The 25,159-nt window shown below is 37.4% G+C and overlaps 1 protein-coding gene across 2 annotated transcripts in view; it reads left to right on the top strand.

The window, feature by feature from the left end:
- Positions 1 to 25,159, top strand: part of NAALADL2 (N-acetylated alpha-linked acidic dipeptidase like 2) — a 1,658,577-nt gene that overhangs the window by 95,243 nt on the left and 1,538,175 nt on the right. The window lies entirely within an intron of this gene.

The following is a 25,159-nucleotide window of genomic DNA, read 5'->3' as shown; positions in this document are numbered from 1 at the left end:
CACTATGCTGTACAATTATATGTTTAGCTTATATAAATGTATCACATTGATTTTTGAATCTTGTTAATATGGATTTGAAAAAAAAGCAACTAATTAGAAATTGCTAGCAGTTGTTATTTTCATTGTGGCTATTAAAGAAAAGTAAATCTTTATATAATTATACTTTAAAAGATTTTAATCAGTATATTTAGTTATACATCATGGATCATTTGGGATTATTTAGCTTTCTACCTCTGGAAGAGGAAATAGCAACTTATTCCAGTAGTCTTGCCTGGAAAGAGCCCATGAACAAAGAGCCTGGTGAGTTATAGTCCATGGGGTTGCAAAGAGTCAGACATTACTGAGCAGGTAAGTATGCACGCTTGTAGCTTTCTACTTGAAAGATAATGGAATGGATCATTTAGCAATATTCTGTTTCTCTTGTAAAACAGAAGTTGAAGCAATTCACTCATTCATGCAACAAATATTTATTGAGCACCTACTAAGCGTGAGCTACTTACACTGAGGACATAATGGTGAAGAATAAGTATCTTTTTCTCAGGGACTTACAGGCCAGTGGCAATCAGTCAAGAAAACAGGCAAGTACAGCATCATGTGATGTTGTGAAAACAGTACAGGTAAGCATGGGGTACAAAGTGAGGAATAAAGTGGACCTCTAAGTTGGGCTAGAGATAAATTCTTAAGGACAAATGTGGCAGATATGTGGAAATTTTGGTTACAAAATAGTTACGGTATCTGACATGTAGTGTTTAAGATAGGGAGGTATGTCTAAAGAATTCAGGAAGGGGTACATCAAGAATGTCCTTCTGAACCACATCAAGGAATTCAGACATAATTCCAAATGGTAGCAGTTAAATTGGAAAGACTTCATCTGATACTGAACATTATCTTCAAATCAGGCTGACCAGATTCTCACAAGGCCAGCTTCCTATATCTAATAACCAGGAAGGTAAGCCATTTTTCCTCCTGTATACCTATATAAATAGAATATACTTCCCAGAATACAAAGTCTTTGTGAGCAAGGAGTTAGACTGATGCACCTTGATTTCCCAGGATCTATTGCTGTACTTTGCCCATAGCAGGCTCACAGTGTTTACAGTGTGTGATGACAGGATCAAATGCAAAACTCTGGGGAATGGGTAGGTTGACCCAACAGAGGGTCCCCACAAAGACTGACTACTTAAACCCATATACTCCTTTTTCCTTGATCAGTTGTCTCATATGGCAAAATTGATCTCTGCATCTCTTGATTTTTACATTTATAGTGAGGGGACTCCATCAAAATCAATATGACATAATTTAAAAAAATATATCAACTTATAAATAAAAATTATATGTCCTCATAAATTCTCTTTGAAAACATGAAAAAGTTTTGGAGAAAACTAAGATTAAGTGAAAAAAATGATTTTTAGCAAAAAAAGAAATCAATATATCCAAATTTTATTTAACTCCAGAAAATTATGTAGTCAAAATACATTATAAAACTTTCTTTTATAATGAGAAAGAGATGAAATGGTAACTATCATTAAATTAATCATAAATTAATGGGTTCAGTTATAATAGTAAATTCTGTATTTCTTACCATTTTAAAGTCCTGAATTCTAGAGACTTTGCTTTGACCAGCTTTGCTGGGCTTATTCCTTTAAAATATGCTGTCCTATTTCCACTCTAGTATTCTTGCCTGGAGAATTCCATGGACAAAGAAGCATCGTAACCTATAGTCTATGGGGTTGCAAAAAGTCAGACATGACTGAGCAACTAACACTACTGCATTGCTCACCTTGCTGCCAGATTGTCCTTGGAACCATTTGTGAATTTTTTGGTATAGCCACGAAAAAGTTCTGGAAGGACTAAGACATTCACTCAAGGCTTCACAGAGTAGGGCATCAGCTCTCATGTTTCTTTAGTGGCCTAAGTAGAGATATAAACTGGAAGTTTCAATAAACTCAGTAAGTTTGGTAAGACATTTAAGTTTTTTTTCAAATGAAAATAAGTTTTAAACAAATAAAGTCTAACTGTATAACATATTTAAGAAGTAGAATATGAACGAGAATGCCAGTTTGCACATGGAATCTGTCCACCATCCATAAGGTAATGTTCACATTTTGCAAAGTGAAGATGAGGTAGTTCTCAAAGAAATGCTGCCTAATGTTTTGGAAAAATGGACATTTCTCTGGCTTGCTGTTACTCAGAATACAGGTTAAGAATAGCCAAATTAAGGAAAGTCTAATGAAAGTAGAAAAGAGGTATAAAAGAAAGCAGTAGAACTGGAGAATATCGAGAAGGATTAGTAAATACCACCCCCAAAATAGTCTTGTTTGACATAAAAATGTCTTTTTTGTCCCTAGTCTTTATTTTTTTATTTTTTACAATTTTTATTGGAGTATATTTGGTTTCCAATTCTGTTATAGTAGTTTCAGATGGACTCCAAAGTGAATCATATATCCACTGTTTTTTGTTTTTTTTTTTCTTTTTAAGATTCTTTTCCCATATAGGCCAATATAGAGTATTGAGTTCCTGGTGCTATACAGCAGGTTCTTATTAGTTTTCTATTTTCATACAGTAGTGTGTATATGTCAATACTTTGGAATTGGGCATCACAATGATTTTGAGTTGACTGCATTTATGTTCTGAGATTCCTTATTTGCCTAAAAGCAGAGTTTCCTCAAAAATCTCAAAAGTCACTAAATCTTCTGCAGAGCAAATGTAATCTTCTCACCACACCCAAACAAACTTTGTTACAAGACTGGCATATCCCCCATAGATTTGTCTAAGATCTTTTTATCGTTTCAGTGTGTCATTTGTTTTCCTGTAAGTGCCTTTCCTCCCCATTCCCTTTCCCCAGTGAATTAGGTATAAAGTGAAGTGAAGTGAAGAGAAAGTTGCTCAGTTGTGTCCAACTCTGTGACCCCATGGACTGTATAGTCCATGGAATTCTCCAGGCCAGAATACTGGACTGGGTAACCTTTCCCTTCTCCAGGGGATCTTCCCAACCCAGGGATTGAACCTAGGTCTCCTGCATTGCAGGCAGATTCTTTACCAGCTGAGCCACAAGGGAAGCCCTTCAGACCCCAAATTCCAACCATTCCTTTGAGGTATTCATTGCTGAGTGCTCCCTTGTGTATGCTCTATGCACATGAAAATGAATTTGTTTTTCTCTCATTTATCTGTCTTTCGTCAGCCTAATTTACAGGACCGAGCCAATTAATCTAAGATGGGGAGAGGAAAAAAAAATTGTTTCCTCCCTACTAATTGACTACTTAGGGTTCCATAACACACAGTCACACTGAATGCTAAGGACTTCCCTTTGGAACAGTCACTGTAGGAACTTGCTTCCCATATTAAGGTCACTTGATCTAAACTGACCCTTAGTATCTGATCTCAGTTTAGCAGCCCTGCCTCTAGGCTAAAGCTGGTCCAGGTAAAATGATACTAATGAAGAGATCAAAGCTGAACCACAGAGAGATTCTAATTGTCCTTATAATCCTGCTAAAGGGTTTTAGCAAAAATACGACCCGCTGTCTTTAATAGCAAGTATGATTTCTAATTGTAAAATGAAAACTTGATTACTTCCTTTAAAGTAAGAAAGTATCCAATCCTAAATCCTTCAAGAGCACCTTTTAACAGCAAATTTCTAATAGATAAGACAAAAGTGATTGTTTTCTTTACCGTGACAAGAGCTCAAACATATCAGAAGCACCACTAACTCCTTTATATAGTTAGAGTAGGAAAGTGAATCAAAAGTTCATAAAATAGGCTTTCTTCTAGTAAGAGAAAGAAATTTTTTAAAAAAGATAGAGAGGCAGACGATGTGGCCAGGCCAGCCAGTGGGATGTGTAAACAACTGTGAGCTGGACAATTGGTGGAGGGTTGGCCCTGGCTGGGCCAGGTGGTGGGAACAGTGTGAGGCACTGGCTGCCTTGTTTCAGGGTCATTTCTTGTGCTTATTCTGTCTGTTGGTTTCCTTCTTTTTCGTCCACCTTCTGACTTGGACAGCACCTGTTCTGTACCATTATCTTGGCAGGCAGCTTTCATGTGCATTTTAACAAATTCTCTGTGCCAAATCTCTCCTCAAGTTACCAAAGGCAATTGTTAAAATAACTTTGAGAGCAAGTGAGACAAAAAGCAGTTTTCTATGAAGGCTAGGTAGTCAGGTATACTACTGGCAGGAAGCCTGTTTGTGAAATTTACACACAACATTTGAAGCTGGCTTGTTGTTGAGAGAAATGTTAATTGTTTTTAATTGTCTGAAAAAGGGGGTATAAATCTCCTCCATTCTGTTGCTGTTTATTGGATATCTATTCATGCTAACATGCCCAGCCAGTTTGGTTTCTGTTTTTCTTTAATATAGCTCTGCAAATACCCAGGAACTCACACAAAAACAGTTCTTTTTACATTAGGACATTGTCTTTTCTCAGCAATACAGTGTGGCTTATGCTAACCTGTTGCCTGGAGACTAGGGACTTTCCACGTGGGTTTTCTTAATGACAGTTATTTTGAAAATTTTCTATAGAAAATTTAATAGAATTTTTTTCTTTGTAGCTGCACTCACTTATGTACCTTTTGCCTTATGGAGATGGAAGGGGAGAATCAAAACATCCATTAAAATTGGAATAATACAGTTTTAGGTGGGACACATAGTCCTACTAGCAGTAAGATTTTGCACATAGGAGAACCAAAGCTTTTCTCACATTTTTTTTTTTTTTATCTTGCCATATCTCTTTTCTTTAATCCTAAACTTACTGGATGTATAGTCCTAAAATATTAACACTCAGATAACATGAATTTCAAAGTAAATTTTTCAGAGGTCTATTATGCCATACTCCACTTTCCATTTAATTTTAAAGCCATTTAATTTTAATTGGGAATGAAGTAAGATATCTATTATGAAGAGAATTTTGTGATGAATTCCGGTAACAGATTATTTTTGATCACCATGTAGGTGAATCAATATTTTATAAAATTTTAAAATTCTGACTTATTTTTTTCTAAATTAGAAAATTGAAATATGTGACAAAACAACTAAAGCACAGATTCAGCTCAGAAGGATGAAAGGTTAAATAATGTAAAGGCTAATAGTCAAGGGATCTCACAGCTGTAAAATTACAATATGTTTATTTACTATACTTAAAGTGGGTTAATCAATCAACCATTCAACGTATCTAGAGTATGAAGGATTTGTACAAAAATGCACTGAGTGCTATTAAATACACATTTTTAAACAATCCAAAAATGTTACTGGGCTTCATTTATAATTTTAATTATTCTAGAATATAGAGGAGTTCAGTGTGTTTCCTGCTATGGAAGTTTGTAATTATAGGGAGACAGAAGGCTGGGAGGGAGTTGTGGACATCTATGCACAAGAGAAGTAGGCTGAATTAGGGTATTGATGGGGGAGTGAATGAAGAAATACAGTGGAAGTAATTAAGCCATATTTTACTGATATTTATTTACAAATATAGTACAACAATTAACATGTTCCAGAGACAGTAATTAACAATCAGGTTAAATTACTTTGATTAACTCTTCATTTAATGAAAAACATTTTAAGAAAGCTTCTTTCTACAATGTTTTATAGCCACTCTACGTAGTTACTCATTTCCTGATCCTCTGTTCTTTCCTTCTTTGACGTCTCTCACCATTTTTCTCTGTCCTCTTCCACTTTCTCTTCTAAAGAAACAAAAATTTAGGTGAATTCTATTAGGTTAACTAAATAAATTAATCACTATTTTATATAAGTAAAACCTGTATGCAGGTCAGGAAGCAACAGTTAGAACCAGTCATGGAACAACAGACTGGTTCCAAATAGGAAAAGGTGTACGTCAAGGTTGTATATTGTCACCTTGCTTATTTAACTTATATGCAGAGTACATCATGAGGAACGCTGGGCTGGAAGAAGCACAAGCTGGAATCAAGATTGCTGGGAGAAATATCAATAACCTCAGATATGCAGATGACACTACCCTTATGGCAGAAAGTGAAGAGGAACTCAAAAGCCTCTTGATGAAAGTGAAAGAGGAGAGTGAAAAGGTTGGCTTGAAGCTCAACATTCAGAAAACAAAGATCATGGCATCTGGTCCCATCACTTCATGGGAAATAGATGGAAAAACAGTGGAAACAGTGTCAGACTTTGTTTTTTTGGGCTCCAAAATCACTGCAGATGCTGATTGCAGCCATGAAATTAAAAGACGCTTGCTCCTTGGAAGGAAAGTTATGACCAACCTTGATAGTATATTAAAAAGCAGAGACATTACTTTGCCGACCAAGGTCCGTCTAGTCAAGGCAATGGTTTTTCCCGTGGTCATGTATGGATGTGAGAGTTGGACTGTGAAGAAAGCTGATCGCCGAAGAATCGATGCTTTTGAACTGTGGTGTTGGAGAAGACTCTTGAGAGTCCCTTATACTGCAAGGAGATCCAACCAGTCCATTCTAAAGGAGATCAATCCTGGATGTTCATTGGAGGGACTGATGCTAAAGCTGAAACTCCAGTACTTTGGCCACCTCATGAGACGAGTTGACTCACTGGAAAAGACTCTGATGCTGGGAAAGGTTGGGGGCGGGAGGAGAAGGGGACGACGGAGAATGAGATGGCTGGATGGCATCACCGATTCTGTGGACATGAGTTTGAGTGAACTCCGGGAGTTGGTGATGGACAGGGAGGCCTGGCGTGCTGTGATTCATGGGGTCGCGGAGAGTCGGACACGACTGAGCGACTGAACTGAACTGAACTGAAATATAGTTTAAACAGCATATGAGCTTAAAATGTAAAAATAGCATTTTTATTAAAAATAGCATTTAATATTTCTTTCCAGGCTGCTCCGGAGACAATGATTTTCAGCTGTTCTTTTTTTTAATTTTTCTGAGGCTTAAGTAGTTATTTCTTGATTGTAAACAGTTGATACTATCTGTTGACTTCCTGCTTTGTTGATTGAGAATTAATTTTTCTAAGATTTCATACTCAACCATACAAGATGTCATCCCTTTTTAAAAAATTACAAAATTATATAAATTGTCTTTACATTAGTAAAAATAAATGAATATCATTTACTTCTAAACCAAGACATATATTATATTTTTCTTTCACATATATTTCTAAACATTAACCTCTTTGCTTTTTTGTTTGCTTAATTTATATATATCTGTTGCTATTCATTCCCAAATGTTCTATAGAAGATCTATTAAATGGCTATTAATAATATTTTACAATAATTTTTTTGTTCTCCTCAGAAAAGTTTGGCCTTGAATGGCTTCATTTTTAAAGACAAATAGAGGCTAGATTCGGAGAAGGCAATGGCACCCCACTCCAGTACTCTTGCCTGGAAAATCCCATGGATGAGGAGCCTGGTAGGCTGCAGTCCATGAGGTCACTAAGAGTCGGACACGACTGAGTGACTTCACTTTCATGCATTGGAGAAGGAAATGGCAACCCACTCCAGTGTTCTTGCCTGGAGAATCCCAGGGATGGGGGAGCCTGGTAGGAGGCCGTCTATGGGGTCACACAGAGTCGGACACAACTGAAGTGACTTAGCAGCAGCAGCAGCAGAGGCTAGATTAAAGCATTTAGTCCTCACCTTAGGATGCGAGAAAAACCAAAGAATCTAAAAGAAACTAGGGAGTGTTCTTCTGAAATAGTAATGAAATAAACTCCTCTTAAACTTGATGCAAGAGAGAGGAAAGTTAACAATAAAGAAGGGGAAAGATTCAGATGAAACTCATAAAATGCTCTATTGGCTACATTGAAGATTTTCTGATTTTTGCCTGGAGATATTCCTGTTGATCAATTGTGGCCATTGTTTCTATGTCTGGTACAACCGTCATTCTGGGATATTTCCTGCTTTTTTGTATTAGGATGTGGTCAGTCAGTTCAGTTGCTAGGTTGTGGCCAACTCTTTGTGACTTCATGGACTGCAGCACACCAGGCTTCACTGTCCATCACCAACTCCCAGAGCTTGCTCAAACTCGTGTCCATTGAGTTGGTGATACAATCCAACTATCTCACCTCTGTCGTCCCGTTCTCTTCTCACCTTCAATCTTTCCAGCATCGGGGCTTTTCCAGTGAGTCATTTCTACGCATCAGGTGGCCAAAGTATTAGAGCTTTAGCATCAGTCCTTCCAATGAACATTCAGGACTGATTTCTTTAGGACTGACTGGTTTGATCTCCCTGCAGTCCAAGGGACTCTCAAGAGTCTTCTCCAACACCACAGTTCAAAAGCATCAATTCTTTGGTGCTCAGCTTTCTTTAAAGTCCAGCTCTCACATCCATACATGACTACTGGAAAAATCATAGCCTTGACTAGACAGACCTTTGTTGACAAAGTAATGTCTCTGCTTTTGAATATGCTGTCTAGGTTGGTCTGGGCTTTTATTCCAAGGAGTAAGCGTCTTTTAATTTCATGACTGTAGACACCATCTGCAGTGATTTTGAAGCCCAAGAAAATAAAGACTGTCACTGTTTCCATTGTTTCCCCATCTATTTTCCATTAAGTTGGGACTGGATGCCATGATCTTAGTTTTTTGAATGTTTAGTTTTAAATCCACTTTTTCACTCTCTGACTTTTATCAAGAAGCTCTTTAGTTCTTCACTTTCTGCCATAAGGGTGGTGTCATCTGTATATCTGAGGTTACTGATATTTCTCCCAGCAAACTTGATTCCACCTTGTGCTTCATCCAGCCTGGCATTTCGCATGATGTACTCTGCATATAAGTTTAATAAGCAGGGTGACAACATACAACCTTGACGTACTTCTTTCCCGATTTGGAAACAGTCCATGGTTCCATGTCCAGTTCTAACTGTTGCTTCTGACCTGCGTACAGATTTCTAAGGAGGCAGATGCAGTGGTCTGGTATTCCCATCTCTTTCAGAATTTTCCACAGTTTTGATCCACACAGTCAAAGGCTTTGGCATATTCAACAAAGCAGAAGTACATGTTTTTCTGGAACTATCTTGCTTTTTCGATCATCTAGCACATGTGAGCAATTTGACCTCTGGTTCCTCTGTCTTTTCTAAATCCAGCTTGAACATATGGAATTTCATGGTTCACGTACTATTGAAGCCTGGCTTGGAGAATTTTGAGGATTACTTTGCTAGTGTGTGAGATGAGTGCAATTGTGGGATTAGAATGAAAACTGACCTTTTCAGTCCTGTGGCTACTGCTGAGTTTTCCAAATTTGCTAGCATATTGAGTTCAGCACTTTAACAGCATAATCTTTTAGGATTTGAAATAGCTCACCTGGAATTCCATCACCTCCACTAGCTTTTGTTCGTAGTGATGTTTTCTAAGGCCCACTTGACTTCGCATTCCAGGATGTCTGGCTTTAGGTGAGTGATCACACACTATCGTGATCTTCTGGGTCATGGAGAATCTTTTATGTATAGTTCTTCTGTGTATTCTTGCCACCACCTCTTAATAACTTCTGTTAGGTTCATACTGTTTCTGTCATTTACTGTGCCCATCTTTGTGTGAAATATTCCTTGGTATCTCTGACTTTCTTGAAGAGATCTCTAGTCTTTTCCATTCTATTGCTTTCCTCTATTTCTTAGCACTGATCACAGAGGAAGGCAGTGGTCAATTAGGATGTGGTACCTGCATCTAACTTCTGCCTCCAGTGATTTTCTAAGAAATGGTGCCTGGGAAAGTCTTTTGTCTCCTCATAAGCTAGATGTGTCTTATTCTATCCTTCTGCTTGACTGATGGTTTGGATGATCATAGGCTGCTTCCTCTCAGAGTTCTGAAACCTCTACCTTCTAGTAGTCTTTCTGAAGTCAGAGGCCTACTACTCTAGTAGTCGGTGCTTTTTTTCTTAAGAAGTTTTTGATCTCTTTATAGGGTTTCCCAGGTGGCTCTAGTGGTAAAGAACCTCCCTGTGAATGCAGGAGACATAAAAGACGCGGGTTTGACCCCTGGGTCAGGAAGATCCCTGGAGGTGGAAATGGCAGCCCACTCCAGTATTCTTGTGTGGAGAATCCCATGGACACAGGATCCTAGTGAGCTGTAGTCCATAGGGTCCCAATGGGTTGGACATGACTGAAGCAACTATGGACACATGCATATGCCTTTTCAATCTGAATTTTCAGTTTGGCATTTTTCTTATTGTGATATTACTGTGATTTTCTTTCTTCTTTACTTCAGTGATATCTATTGAAAAACAATGCTGGCTATTCTGGATTAGTTCTCTGACTTTTTTCTTCTGTCACTTTCCATTTCTTTTAGTCTCTGGTGGTTTCTTTGATTTTTTCTTTTTTATTATTTTCTTAATTTTTAGGGACTGTATTCTGTGACTGTTCCTATTTTATGGTATTCTGTTCCTGTTTTATGCTACACTATATTAATTTAATTTTGTTGAAATATTTCTCACTCTGCACAGTCTATTTCCTCCTGGTTCTTTTTTTTTTTTTCTGTATGTTTTTATGTTGGAAGCATTCTTTACATATTTAAAATCCCTATGCTGCTGCTAAGTCATTTCAGTTGTGTCCGACTCTGTGTGACCCCATAGACAGCAGCCCACCAGGCTCCCCCGTCCCTGGGATTCTCCAGGCAAGAACACTGGAGTGGGTTGCCATTTCCCTCTCCAATGTGTGAAAGTGAAAAGTGAAAGTGAAGTCGCTCAGTCATGTCTGACTCTTAGTGACCCCATGGACTGCAGCCTACCAGGCTCCTCCGTCCATGGGATTTTCTAGGCAAGAGTACTGAAGTGGCTTGCCATTGCCTTCTCCGAAATCCCTATACATCTGTTTTAAGAATAGACAGTAAAAGCTGGTAAGTATATGCTTAGATGAAGTTTGGTAAGCTTCACTATAGAAAGGTGGTGAGTAAGACTTTTCATTGTCAGTAACTGATGATGATTTTATATGTGTGTGTGTGTGTGTGTGTGTGTGGTGGTTTAGTCATGTCCAACTCTTGTGATCCAGTGGATTCTGCAAGGCTCCTCTGTCCGTGGGATATACCAGACAAGAATGCTGGAGTGGGTTGCCATTTCCTTATCATATATATATATATATATATATAGTACATATATAGTACATTTTATAACAACCCAGAAAAGTATATATTTTTCCCATTTTAGTGTTGAAGAAACAGAATCAAATGGGACTAAGTAGTTTTCTCAGGTTACATATATCATTAGGTCTATGTGAACCAAAATCTTGCATTCTAAGACATCATTGTCTAACTTTTTCCCTCTGTAGCTACAGTTCTGTGTCAAGTGGCATTATGGTAGCATTTTGTGAAGAAAAATCACATCTATGTTAAGTAAAGACAGCTTAACATAAGTGTAAATTCATTTGAAATGTCCTCTCATAGGCTTTCAGTTTATAGCATTTAAACTGAATGTTGGACTAGTAAATTACAGAGCAATTTAAATGCTTCATCAGTTTGTACTTTGCTAATGTTACCATATTCTTGAAACATAAAGCCAGAAATGGAAAGAGAACCACCTTCATAAACTGTAAAATTTAATAAAAATATGTATAACATTTTGATAAAATAATTTGGTAGTATAATATATATCAATAGCCTCTAAAAGTTTGGTAATATATGTCAATAAATAGCCTTTAATATATATCAATTTGGTGATATATATTAATATCTTTAAAAAGCGTAAAAAATCCTCTAACCTACACAACTGATTTTAGAAATCTCTCCCACAGAAGGAAAACAAAGGTGTAGATAAAACTACAAGTAATTATTCAAAATTATGATTCATCATTAAATATTCAAACTTAAAGTTGGAAACAACCAAAATTCCTACAATGACAGGACTTTAAAAAAATTAGGATACAACCATATGATGGAATTATTATGTACCTGTTAAACATGGTATTTTTAAAGGGCATTTAAAATAATAAATATCTAGTGGGTTGAGCGAAAAAGCCGAATGCCAAACTGTACTCACAGTGCAGTGCAAAGTAGGTTAAAATTCTTGTACATTTGCATAGAAAAAAGACTGAAAGAAAGTATGCCAAGCTGCAAGCCGTATTTGCCTCTAGTATCTGGGATTATGGACAATTTGTATTTTCTCATTGATGCTATTCTGTAATTTCCAAATTTCTTAAAATAATTACATATTATTTTAATAATAAAAAAGTATGTGTCTTTAAAAATACTTGAAGGCTCTTTGCTTTGGAGAATAAGTGAGTCTAAGGGTTTTTTGGTTCTTCCCTGCCTTCATAGAACTGTCTGTGGATAGTTCTAATGGGACAGAATTGGGCTCTTTTCTGCACTGTGTTGTTATTAAGGACTTCCTAAAAGGTGCTGATTCCTGTCATATTATCACCCCATTTCTTCTATTTCCTAACACCATTCTCTCATATTTTATACCTTAAACACTCATCATTGGATTCTCATAAGTATGATTTATTTAAGTCACTCATGTAAATTTTAAATTGATTGTACATTTTTATTTACAGATCATCTCTAAATATTATTCATATACCAATTGGAACTAGTTTCTGAAATATTTTGTAAAAATCTATTAAAGATTTCCTAGTAACAAAAGCTATATATGAAAAAAGTTACAGATGTGTAACTGGATTTTATGAATAAATCATAATGGGAAAAACCATCCTGATTACCTGTAGTTAATACTGGCCTAGCTTTTGGGCAGTTTTCTAGGTAAACAGTCATTTCATGTAATTTATTTACTAATTGCAGTGATTTTAAACACCTGGGCTCCCTTCGCACTATCTATAAAAATCTTTAAGAAGTAAGAATTAAGGAAGGTATAAACTGAACTGAACTGAATGTTGAAGAGGAGTGAAATGGGTGGCATCAAGGTATTCTAGTTGTCCCTTGGTTTCCTTGGGATCCAGGAACCCTCATGAATACCAAAATCCACAGGTGCTCAAGTCCTTTATATAAAATGACATAATATCTCACTTTCCCTGTCCACAGGCATCCCACAGATACAGGGAATGACTGTACTGACACTTTGATGAGTTTCACCTATACTGAATTCTAGAATGGAAATTATGTAAGCAGCATTACCAGTTCGGTAGATAATTTTAATGAATATTTTAAAATAGATGTTTTTTAAAATTTCAAAGCACAGATAATTTGGCCACATTAAATAATTAATTCTCGTAAGGGTGGGCAATAGATACTGTGTTCCTGAATATTCAAGAGAAATTGCAACCTGTATTTTTTTTTCTATGATCACTGTGCAACTGTTCATTAAGCAACCAAGAGCTAAAGCCTTGCTCACTCTACTGACAAATGGAATTATAAAGTATACTGGCTGATATTGGCTGGTATGAACAGAAGGAAGTTTGGAAGGTTGCTGCTATTATGCAGCAAAGTAAAAATTGTGCTTAAGGTCAGAGGCAAGGAGCATCTTCAGCATGGCTTCATTTATGAAATATGGCAAATTAAATGACAGATTTTTCTAATTTTGACACTTCCCCTAACAGATTAAAGAATCTTACATTTGGTCTAACTGAATTAATAATTATCATGTTTGTTAGTTTACCATGTTAAAAGGATGCCTCACTATTTTAGGTTTGACTTAGATAACTTTGCCAGTTCCTACACTGAAATGAAGCTGACCGAGTAAGTGGCCTCACTACCTGGGGGGAAATGCCTTTGTTAATTACAGCTTCCCATCTGCCTCAGAATTGTTCCCATCCACCTCAGAATTGTCACACGCTTTGGTTCCTCCTGTCCCCAAATCCTAGATGTGACTCTGTTTTCCCCTTTTGTAATCAGTTTAAAGTTCTGATTCTGCCCCCAGGTTTAGTTTGTCTACATTTAAAAAAAAAAAAGTTTTCTAATGGTCTTATCCTGCAACACAGAGGATTAAATGATAGCCTCTGACTTGTTCTCTATTGGCTAAAATATCTTTTCGGTTTGTTAAGAAGACAATTTTTCTTTTTTTTCTGCATATAGGAAAAGAAAGGATAATTTAAACAAAATTTAGTTTATGTAAAGAAGACAATGAAGAATTGAAAGTTTTTATCTTTTGAACCATTGATCTCTGTTATTCAGGGTAAAGGCACAGATTCAACTAAGTCTTTAATTGGGAGGTTTAGGAAGTATTTGCAGTATGCTTAGTTACCATGTGTCCAACTGAATATTTTGTTTAAAAAGGAAATTTTACTGGGTTGTTCCTCTTTCTGGGGAAGACATTCACTTTTTCCCTTAAGTAAGCAAAGAATCCAATACATACTTTACAGCAGTTTAAAAAATCATGAAATGTATATGATAAAATGAATATTGTTTAGTTCTCTATATTTTTATCTATTAAATTTGGATTGCTTATAAGAACCATGACTTGAATAATAAAGGATTCTACAGCATATATGTGTTTTACAATTACATACTTTCTTCATTTTTGCCAAAATGTTGGTGTAAATGTTTTCCATCTGTCCTTGACTTTAAACAGAAACGAGTTCTTTCAGTTTTCTTTCGGTGCATTATTTAATGATAATAATGCACCAACATTTTGTACTGATGTCTGATATATAAGGTACTCCTTATAAAACATCTCCCAGGATCAGTTCAGTTCAGTCGCTCAGTCGTGTCCGACTCTCCGCGACCCCATGAATCACAGCACGCCAGGCCTCCCTGTCCATCACCAACTCCTGGAGTTCACTCAAACTCATGTCCACAGAGTCGGAGATGCCATCCAGCCATCTCATTCTCGGTCGTCCCCTTCTCCTCCCGCCCCCAACCTTTCCCAGCATCAGAGTCTTTTCCAGTGAGTCAACTCGTCGCATGAGGTGGCCGAAGTATTGGAGTTTCAGCTTTAGCATCAGTCCTTCCAATGAATACCCAGGATTGATCTTTAGAATGGACTGGTTGGATCTCCTTGCAGTCCAAGGGACTCTCAAGAGTCTTCTCCAACACTACAGTTCAAAAGCATCAATTCTTTGGCAATCAGCTTTCTTCACAGTCCAACTCTCACATCCATACATGACCACGGGAAAAACCATAGCCTTGACTAGACGGACCTTTGTTGGCAAAGTAATGTCTCTGCTCTTTAATATGCTATCTAGGTTGGTCATAACTTTCCTTCCAAGGAGCAAGCATCTTTTAATTTCATGGCTGCAATCAGCATCTGCAGTGATTTTGGAGCCCAAAAAAATAAACTCTGTTTCCACTGTTTCCCCATCTATTTCCCAAGAAGTGATGGGACCAGATGCCATGATCTTTGTTTTCTGAATGTTGAGCTTCAAGCCAACCTTTTCACTCTCCTTTTTCACTTTCATCAAGAGATAGCATACTGTTAATGGCTAATGTATGGTTAATGGTTAATGTGTGGCTGGTATTCCTAGACCATGTGGATTTTTAAAAAAGTTTTCTTTATTTATTTATGGCTGTACTGGGTCTTTGTTGCTGTGCCTAGGCTTTCTCTAGTGGCAGTGAGCAGGTGCTACTCTTCATTGTGTTATGTGGGCTTCTTATTGTGGTGGCTTCTTTTGTTGTGGAGCATGGACTCTAGGCATGTGGGCTCAGTAGTTGTGGCTCTCAGACTCTAGAGCACTGGCTCAGTAGTTGTGGTGCGTGGGCTTAGTTGCTTCCGGCACGTGGGATCTTCCAGGATCAGGGACAGAGCCCATGTCCCCCGCACTGGCAAGTGGATTTTTTACCTCTGAGCCACAAAGGAAGCCCATAAGACGTTATGGGTTTTTATACATAGTTCTCAAATATGTTTTTCAGCTAATGTTTATATAGAAAAAAATATTTATCTAAATTCAGTGCATGGTTTTTAATAAAAGTAACATTTGAGTAGAGACTAGATATAGTTGTTAGGGTGTCAGGATCAGGTACAGCCTCTGCAGAAAACATTCCATATCAGCATCAGTGATGAGCTTGAGTGTGGCTGATGCTGGGAGGCCATGCGGTTGTATCTAAATCTGCCATCTGCCAACTAACACGTTAATCACTTGATGATCACCAAACAATGTTTTCAGCAGTTTATATCCCAATATGATAGTTTATCACTTAGATTTTTAATGTATTTTATAAAACTTATCATGTTTGGACTACTGCTGCTGCTGCTAAGTCACTTCAGTCATGTCTGACTCTGTGCGACCCCATAGACAGCAGCCCACCAGGCTCCCCCGTCCCTGGGATTCTCCAGGCAAGAACACTGGAGTGGGTTGCCATTTCCTTCTCCAATGCATGAAAGTGAAAAGTGAAAGTGAAGCCGCTCAGTCGTGTCCAATTCTTAGCAACCCCATGGACTGCAGCCTACCAGGCTCCTATGTCACAAATACTAATATTTCCTATTCATTGCAACAGGAAAAAAAGATAAGCTTTTTATGTCTGATTTCTGTAATCCTGACATTCAATGGGAGAGATTCCTGAACTCTGTTTTGAAAGTGTGATGTGGTGAAAAAACAGGGTTTAGCATCCATGGTCTTTGGTTCAAATCTGCCACTACTACCTTAAGTATACTTGGATAAGTTCCTAAAGTATCTTGAGTCTTATTTTTCTCCTATCTCAAATGAGAACAATACTATTCATCTTTTATAGTTGTTTTAAAGGTTAACAAAAATATACAGAAAACATCTTAGAGCCTGGCACATAGTAGCCACTGTATTGTGCTTAGTTGATCAGTTCAGTTCAGTTCAGTTTAGTTCAGTTGCTCAGTCATATCCGACTCTCCGCGACCCCATGAATCACAGCACACCAGTCCTCCCTGTTGTCTAATACTTTGTGACCCCATGAACTATAGTACTCCAGGCTCCTCTGTCCATGGGGATTCTCCAGGCAAGAATACTAGAGTAGGTTGCCATGCCCTTCTCCAGGGCATCTTCTCAACCCAGGGATCAAACCCAGGTCTCCTGTATTGTAGACAGATTCCTTATCTTCTGAACCACCAGGGAAGCCCAAGAATACTGGAGTGGGTAGCCTATCCCTTCTCCAGTGGATCTTCTCAACCCAGGAATTGATCCTGGGTCTTCTGCATTGCAGGAGGATTCTTTACCAGCTGAGCTACCAGGGAAGCCTGCAGCCACTATATTAGTGAAGGCTATTGTGATTAGTGATAACTTGCAGTTGTTTATCAATAGTATGTAAAAATTAATAATGCCAAATTTTGGAATGCCTTTTAGTTTGGTAGAGCACTTTGTTATACAGCATATTTCAGTTCAGTTCAGTTCAGTCGCTCAGTCGTGCCCGACTCTCCGCGACCCCATGAATCACAGCACGCCAGGCCTCCCTGTCCATCACCAACTCCCGGAGTACACTCAAACTCATGTCCACAGAGTCGGTGATGCCATCCAGCCATCTCATTCTCCGTTGTCCCCTTCTCCTCCCGCCCCCAACCTTTCCCAGCATCAGAGTCTTTTCCAGTGAGTCAACTCGTCGCATGAGGTGGCCAAAGTATTGCAGTTTCAACTTTAGCATCAGTCCCTCCAATGAACATCCAGGATTGATCTCCTTTAGAATGGACTGGTTGGATCTCCTTGCAGTATAAGGGACTCTCAAGAGTCTTCTCCAACACCATAGTTCAAAAGCATCGATTCTTCGGCCATCAGCCTTCTTCACAGTCCAACTCTCACATCCATACATGACCACGGGAAAAACCATTGCCTTGACTAGATGGACCTTTGTTGGCAAAGTAATGTCTCTGCTTTTTAATATACTATCAAGGTTAGTCATAACTTTCCTTCCAAGGAGCAAGCGTCTTTTAATTTCATGGCTGCAATCAGCATCTGCAGTGATTTTGGAGCCCAAAAAAATAAAGTCTGACACTGTTTCCACTGTTTTTCCATCTATTTCCCATGAAGTGATGGGACCAGATGCCATGATCTTTGTTTTCTGAATGTTGAGCTTCAAGTCAACCTTTTCACTCTCCTCTTTCACTTTCATCAAGAGGCTTTTGAGTTCCTCTTCACTTTCTGCCATAAAGGTAGTGTCATCTGCATATCTGAGGTTATTGATATTTCTCCCAGCAATCTTGATTCCAGCTTGTGCTTCTTCCAGCCCAGCGTTCCTCATGATGTACTCTGCATAGAAGTTAAATAAGCAAGGTGACAATATACAACCTTGACGTATACCTTTTCCTATTTGGAACCAGTCTGTTGTTCCATGTCCAGTTCTAACTGTTGCTTCCTGACCTGCATACAGGTTTCTCAAGAGGCAGGTCAGGTGGTCTGGGATTCCCATCTCTTTCAGAATGTTCCACAGTTTATTGTGATCGACACAGTCAAAGGCTTTGGCATAGTCAATGATGCAGAAATAGATGTTTTTTCTGGAACTCTCTTGCTTTCTCCATGATCCAGCGGATGTTGGCAATTTGATCTCTGGTGCCTCTGCCTTTTCTAAAACCTGCTTGAACATCTGGGAGTTCACGGTTTACATACTGCTGAAGCCTGGCTTGGAGAATTTTGAGCATGACTTTACTAGCGTGTAAGATGAGTGCAATTGTGCGGTAGTTTGAGCATTCTTTGGCATTGCCTTTCTTTGGGATTGGAATGAAGACTGACCTCTTCCAGTCCTGTGGCCACTGCTGAGTTTTCCAAATCTGCTGGCATATTGAGTGCAGCACTTTCACAGCATCATCTTTCAAGATTTGAAATAGCTCAACTGGAATCCCATCACCTCCACTAGCTTTGTTCGAAGTGATGCTTTCTAAGGCCCACTTGACTTCACATTCCAAGATGTCTGGCTCTAGGTCAGTGATCACGTTATCGTGACTATCTTGGCCGTGAAGATCTTTTTTGTACAGTTCTTCTGTGTATTCCTGCCACCTCTTCTTAATATCTTCTGCTTCTGTTAGGTCCCTACCATTTCTGTCCTTTATCAAGCCCATCTTTGCATGAAATGTTCCCTTGGAATCTCTAATTTTCTTGAAGAGGTCTCTTGTTTTTCCTATTCTGTTGTTTTCCTCTATTTCTTTGCATTGATCACTGAGGAAGTCTTTCTTATCTCTCCTTGCTATTCTTTGGAACTCTGCATTCAGATGCTTATATCTTTCCTTTTCTCCTTTGCTTTTCACCTCTCTTCTTTTCACAGCTATTTGTAAGGCCTCCTCAGACAGCCATTTCGCTCTTTTGCATTTCTTTTCCATGGGGATGGTCTTGGTCCCTGTCTCCTGTACAATGTCACGAATAAAGCACTCAGGGGCTTTTTATTATTCTTAGCGTGTCATATATAAAACTTATATGGGAGGTTAACTGATGTGGCTAGTAAATGATGGAGTAAAAATGTGAGCCTAATCTTGTAACTTCCAAATCTCTGCTCTTTGTACAATAAAATATCAGTGTTTTATTAATAATTATTAACTTCACATTCCAGAAGACAAATATTTATTTGACTTAAAAGTTTAAATGGATGTATAGATGAAAAATTTTCTAGTGGAATCATATACAAGTTTTTACTAAAAATCAATAATGTAAGGAGCTGTTGGCACTGGATATATTACACCGGGATTTGTATCCCCTAGTGTCTTCATAGGGAGAAGGGAATGGCAAGCCACTCCAGTACTATTGCCTAGAAAATCCCATGGATGGAGGAGCCTGGTAGGCTGCAGTCCGTGGGGTCGCTAAGGGTCGGACACAACTGAACGACTTCACTTTCACTTTTCACTTTCCACTTTCACACATTGGAGAAGGAAATGGCAACCCACTCCAGTGTTCTTGCCTGGAGAATCCCAGGGACGGGGGAGCCTGGTGGGCTTCCGTCTATGGGGTCACACAGAGTCGGACACGACTGAAGTGACTTAGCAGCAGCAGCAGCAGTGTCTTCACAAACTTTAACTTACTGTGGCATATGTGGGGATCGAGTGGGTAGCTACCATACATATGTTACAGGTGATGATCCTGACATCCTAAGAAGCTATGTTTTGCTGAAGGTGATGCTTTTAGTAAATAGCAGAATGTTGTGTCTCCAAGTATAGGTTTTACATGAATTTCCCCAAATCTATTTTATTCAGCATTTACTGAGTATTATGTTTAGAGTATATACTGTTAGAAGTACAAAAATAAACAAGGCAATTTCCTTGCCTTTATAGATTTTAAAACTTGTGTGTGCTTCTGGGGTGGGGGGGGAAACAAAAATGCATTTAAATGATCACAATGGAAGATGTCATATGTTAAAATTAAAATGAAAGTCACAGAGTTCCAACTTTTTGTGACCACATGGTCTATACAGTCCATGGAATTCTCAAGGCCAGAATACTGGAGTGGATAGCTTTTCCCTTCTCCAGGGAGTCTTCCAAACCCAGGGATCGGACCCAGGTCTCCTGCATTGTGGGCAGATTCTTTATCAGCTGAGCCACCAGGGAAGCCTGAGAATACCGGAGTGGGTAGCCTAACCCTTCTCCAGGAGATCTTCCTGACCCAGGAATCGAACCGGGGTCTCCTGCATTGCAGGCAGATTTTTCACCAACTGAACTACTATGGAAGCCTGTGGTATGTCTAGCATTATAATAATTGAAAACCTAAGTTGAGTATGATGTAGAAGAAAACAGAAGTCTAGGTTACATATTTGGTCAGTGGAACTCCTAAAAGGTGTAATGGTTTATTGGAAGAAAACTAGAAGTGACTGTATTTTCTTAGACTCTAAAGCTATGAAAAACTGCATTTTTGTTCTTAAATGCATTATAGACTATAATGAGTGCACACTGCAAGGTGCCAAAATTTATGATAAGAAAAAATAATTAAGCAAGATAATTGCATATTGATGCTTACTGGAAATACTTATGTATTCATTAAGTTTAGAAAATGAAAAACTTAGTTCTGTATCTTAATTCATTCCACTTATGTTTAGGTGGGAATTAGGTTTAATGAATTCTAATAATATCTTGAATTTGATGTATTTATCTTCATCTAGAACACTTAGCTCCATAATACTTTAAGTAGCACATTAAGAAATAGATAAATTCTTCCTTTACTTTCATCTATTTCTGAAAAATTTGAGTGTATATAGTTTGGGATTACTCATTTTCCATTTCTTATGATTAATTCAGGAAACAAGCAGTCTGGGCTTTCTAGGTACATTCTTTCTAGTAATGGGTGATTTTTTGTTTTTCATTTGAAGATGTAGCCCTCAGATGAATGTTAGGCAATTTTCTGTCCTCAAATGCAATGAAACTGATAAATTTGTTCATCTTAATTTAGATAATAGTGTTCTCCATGCTGTATTTTACATGAACAATGGAAATCTTTATGCCTTAAGATAATCTGAACCAATGTAATTCATGATATTTTACAGTTGATGTAATTGCCACATTATATTTTACATATTTTGCAAATATCCTTAAAATATTTATATTTTCCCCAGAGGAAAAAAATAAAGAAAAATCACCCATTCTTTTGCCACTCATACTTATTTAGCCTTTCTATCTATAAATAAAAGGGTATCATATCATTCATAGTTTTCTCATTTAGTTAATATCTTGTGAATATCTTTTACAGATAAAGAAGCTGAGACTTATACACAAGATTTAAGGCTAAGTATCTATGGCTTGAAAGCTTGTTATCTTAACCAGTAAGCATACCAACATTCTTTAAGAAAAAATAGAACTATACTGTGATTGAATACTATAATTCGGAATGGTTGAAAAGATTTCTTGAGGAAAGGATTGACTTTCATGGTTGATGAAGAAACTCAAGAGACAAAAGGAACCAGAGGTAGTTCCTGCCTTGTCTTACTTAAGCCAAAGCCACTGCAGGCTTCTTCACAGCTCTTCACGTATTTTTTTTTTTCTCTGTCTTTCCTATATCACACTTTTATTTTGAATAGCTTATCTTCTTTGTCATCAGACAACTATAGTTATATAAAGTTTCCTATTTATGTAATACAAATTTCAGGTGATAGGTGATTACATTCCATATGGAGTTATGAGCAATTTCAGTTCAGATGTCAGGAAAAGGAATCTCTTTTGCAATTGAGGTTAAAGGTGCCATAGAATAGAGTGGAATGATTCACCACCTACAAGAGTTTTCTCTCTGCTGTTATTTTTTATCCTTTTATTAAAAAAATATTCTGAATATATTAGGAGACTGATGCTGAATTTTCTCACATGGTTAGAAAGTATGTATCACATTTGTGTTTTTCTTTTCTTCTTACAGTTCAATATTAACATTTCCTATTTGAATATTAAATATCATTGGAAATATAGATAACATTCTTGCTCTTTTTCATTGTAAAAATATTGTCTTATTTCTAAAGTAAAAAAGAATGCATTCTTTTGGTTAAGAAAATAAAGAAGTAGCAATTTTAGAAAATATTAATCTGGCTTTTAAATCCAAATGTTATCTTTCTTAATTTATAAGAAACCACTATAGAGTTGTGTAACTTTTTTCTCAAGAAATAATTTACATTAAAAAGGGTATGATATTTGTGAAACTCCCTTTTTTAGAGTATGTGTTTTTAAAAAGCAAAGATCCATAAATTGAATAATTTTTATGGATTATAAAATTTATAGTGCATTTTTATAGAAATGTATCTTGATTCTATAACAATCTGTAGTTACATTATAAGAACAATTTTTGATGCCATATGTTTTTATATTTGTTAAGATATTAATAATAATAGAAATCCCCTGGCAGTCCAGTGGTTAGGACTCCACACTTTCACTGCCAAAGGTGCAGATTCAAGCCCTGCTCAGGGAACTAAGATTTCAAAAGCTATGCAGAGCAGCCAAAGAAAACAATAAGATTTAATAATTATGTTCAAAACATGTTATAAATTATATTGTGTTTTGGCCTTTTTAACCCTTCCCCCTCATAGAAACTCAGTTTTCTTAATCATGACCTTCCTGAAATCATAGCCCTACCAGGAAAATAAACCTTGTGTATTGGCTTTTTAAAAATGCAAATTTATTTTTAGGCCACTAGGAATATTCCAATTGTGAATATAGTATATTTAACTGTTTTTTTCAGGGGTTTCATCTCATGCAATATCTCATGAATTTTTTTTAATATCCCATTTCTATTAATGTTATTCTTGTCTTTGATTAGCATTATAAGAAAGATTTCTCTGTTAAAATGTGAAGTATCTTTTTAAACTCTGAGGATCACTTTTGATTTTTAAAAAAAAATTGCAGTAGAATCCTTTAAGATGTACTTCTTCATTAGGTTTTTAGTAAATATATCATGGATTTTTGGTCATTTTTCATATTTGCCTATGGAGAAATAGTTTCATCTATTCACTCGCTGGTTTCTAATGTCATGGTGTACGAGTCTGGAGGAGTCTGTACCCCTTTGGTGGGAGAGCTGGTACATAAAAAGTGAAGCATTTTTGTATTTCTTTTAAAAATATTCCTTTGTCAGAAGGACCTCAATATCACCACAAGTTTTGACAATTCTCTAAGAAGGACTCAGAAGACTCAGCATGTAGTCAGATGAATGGCTATGATTTATTACAGTTTAAGAAAACACTGGTGGTCAGATGGTAAAGAATTTGCCTGCAATGTGGAAGACCCGGGTTAGGTCCCTGGGTCTGGAGAAGGGAATGACTACCCACTCTACTATTCTTGCCTGTAGAGTCCCATGGATGGAAGAGCCTGGCAGTCTACAGTCCATGGGGTTGCAAAGAGCCTGACACAACTGAGAAACTAACACTTTCATTTACTGTTTTTAAGGAAAAACAGATGGATTGATATCTGATAGAAACCAGACAGAAGCTTCCGGAGTTCTCTCCCAGTGTAGTCACCACACAGGAAGCAGTGAGTCTTCCATGATGAGTTGTGACAAATGTGAAATGTTGCCAAACAGTGAACCTTCTTAGAAGCTCAGTACCCAGGGTTTTAAAAGAAATGGTCATGTAGGCTCCTTCTGCCTAGCATGTACTAAAATTATAGAAGAAAAGCAGGAATTCAGCCATACCTATATTACTTCTACAAACTGTCTAGGCACAGGGAGCCTTTTATCAGTCCCGGGGATGTCGGGAACCTTCCTGAAATCCAATTTCTATCTCTACCGCTAACACATTATGTCTTTGAGAAAATCACTTTTACCTTTCTAAATCTCAATTTTATTCCCTCTTAAATAGTGAGATATGTTGCTGCTGCTACTGCTGCTAAGTCGCTTCAGTTGTGTCCGACTCTGCGACCCCTTAGACGGCAGCCCACCAGGCTCCCGCGTCCCTGGGATTCTCCAGGCAAGTGAGATATGCTAGATAGTATTAAAAACAGTCTCTAATTCTCTGTTAGAATCAGAGCTTTAAATAGATTTTTTCTTAATCTATACAGATCAATGGGATTCTTCTGAATTACTTTTTCCTCTAGCCCCCAGTGGTGATTTATTATAGATGAAGTTCAGAAGCTTCTATTACACTTAGGTTATTTCTGTTTAAATTTTTCCTACTTACATAATTTCCACATCCAAACATAAAGTTATGTCTTGTATGTTGAAAAGTCAAAGAGAGAAGTTTAATTAGGAACTGTGTGGCCTTAATGACAATAGATATGAATGATGACAGAACAAGTATTTAATCTCCATTTAACAGAGGAGGGCACAATAACTCAGAGAGAATAATTAATTTGTAAATGTCTGTACAGCTAACACATCAAAGAAATTAAATGTAAATAGTTCTTCTAGCTACTCCATAGGATGTTCTTTGAGGGCAGACACTGACATTTTTCAGTAGGAAACTGTGGCTCCATAAATAGGAGTTACTCAATAAATGTTAGACAGGTAATAGTTGTATGAACATGGAGCAATTCACTCATTCTGTCACTCAACAAACTCTAGAAACATAGTTATTAAACACTTTCTTCCTTTGAATATTTTCACTGATGGTTTTGTAATTACATTTGGTGTTTTTAGTTCACCTGGGGCCTGACTTTTGCTGTTAGAGACTTTATCCCTCCTCTTTGGAGCATTAGTTTCTGCCTTGCTGTAGCAGTCGTGGCCCCTTCTCTTGCTGTCTGTCTCTCTGTGTGTGTGTCTGTCTGTCTCAGAGTACTTAGAGGCTGCTTGGTAAATAGTAAAAATTTTTTTTTTGGTCTCCTGGTCCACTTTCATGTACCAATTTGGTCTAGAACGCAGAAAAATATCTCTTTGTCCTTGCTCAAGCAATGATTGAGATAGACGCTCCCAAACAGCACTATTTTAAAGAAAACCCTCTGACAGAATAAAATAAAGCAATTTGTCATTTCCACTGAAGATCAGTGGCCATTTTGATAGAAAATGTGTTCAATCACTCTTGAAAGAGAATTATGGTGCTTCTGTATTATTTCATTTAGTACTTTATATATCCTGTACTG

Source organism: Moschus berezovskii, chromosome 1 (assembly GCF_049115385.1).
Source record: "Moschus berezovskii isolate FMDL1 chromosome 1, NW_MosBer_1.0, whole genome shotgun sequence".
Classification (NCBI taxonomy): domain Eukaryota; kingdom Metazoa; phylum Chordata; class Mammalia; order Artiodactyla; family Moschidae; genus Moschus; species Moschus berezovskii.
The sequence above is the reverse complement of the archived record's forward strand: the minus strand, read 5'-3'. Positions and strand labels throughout refer to the sequence as shown.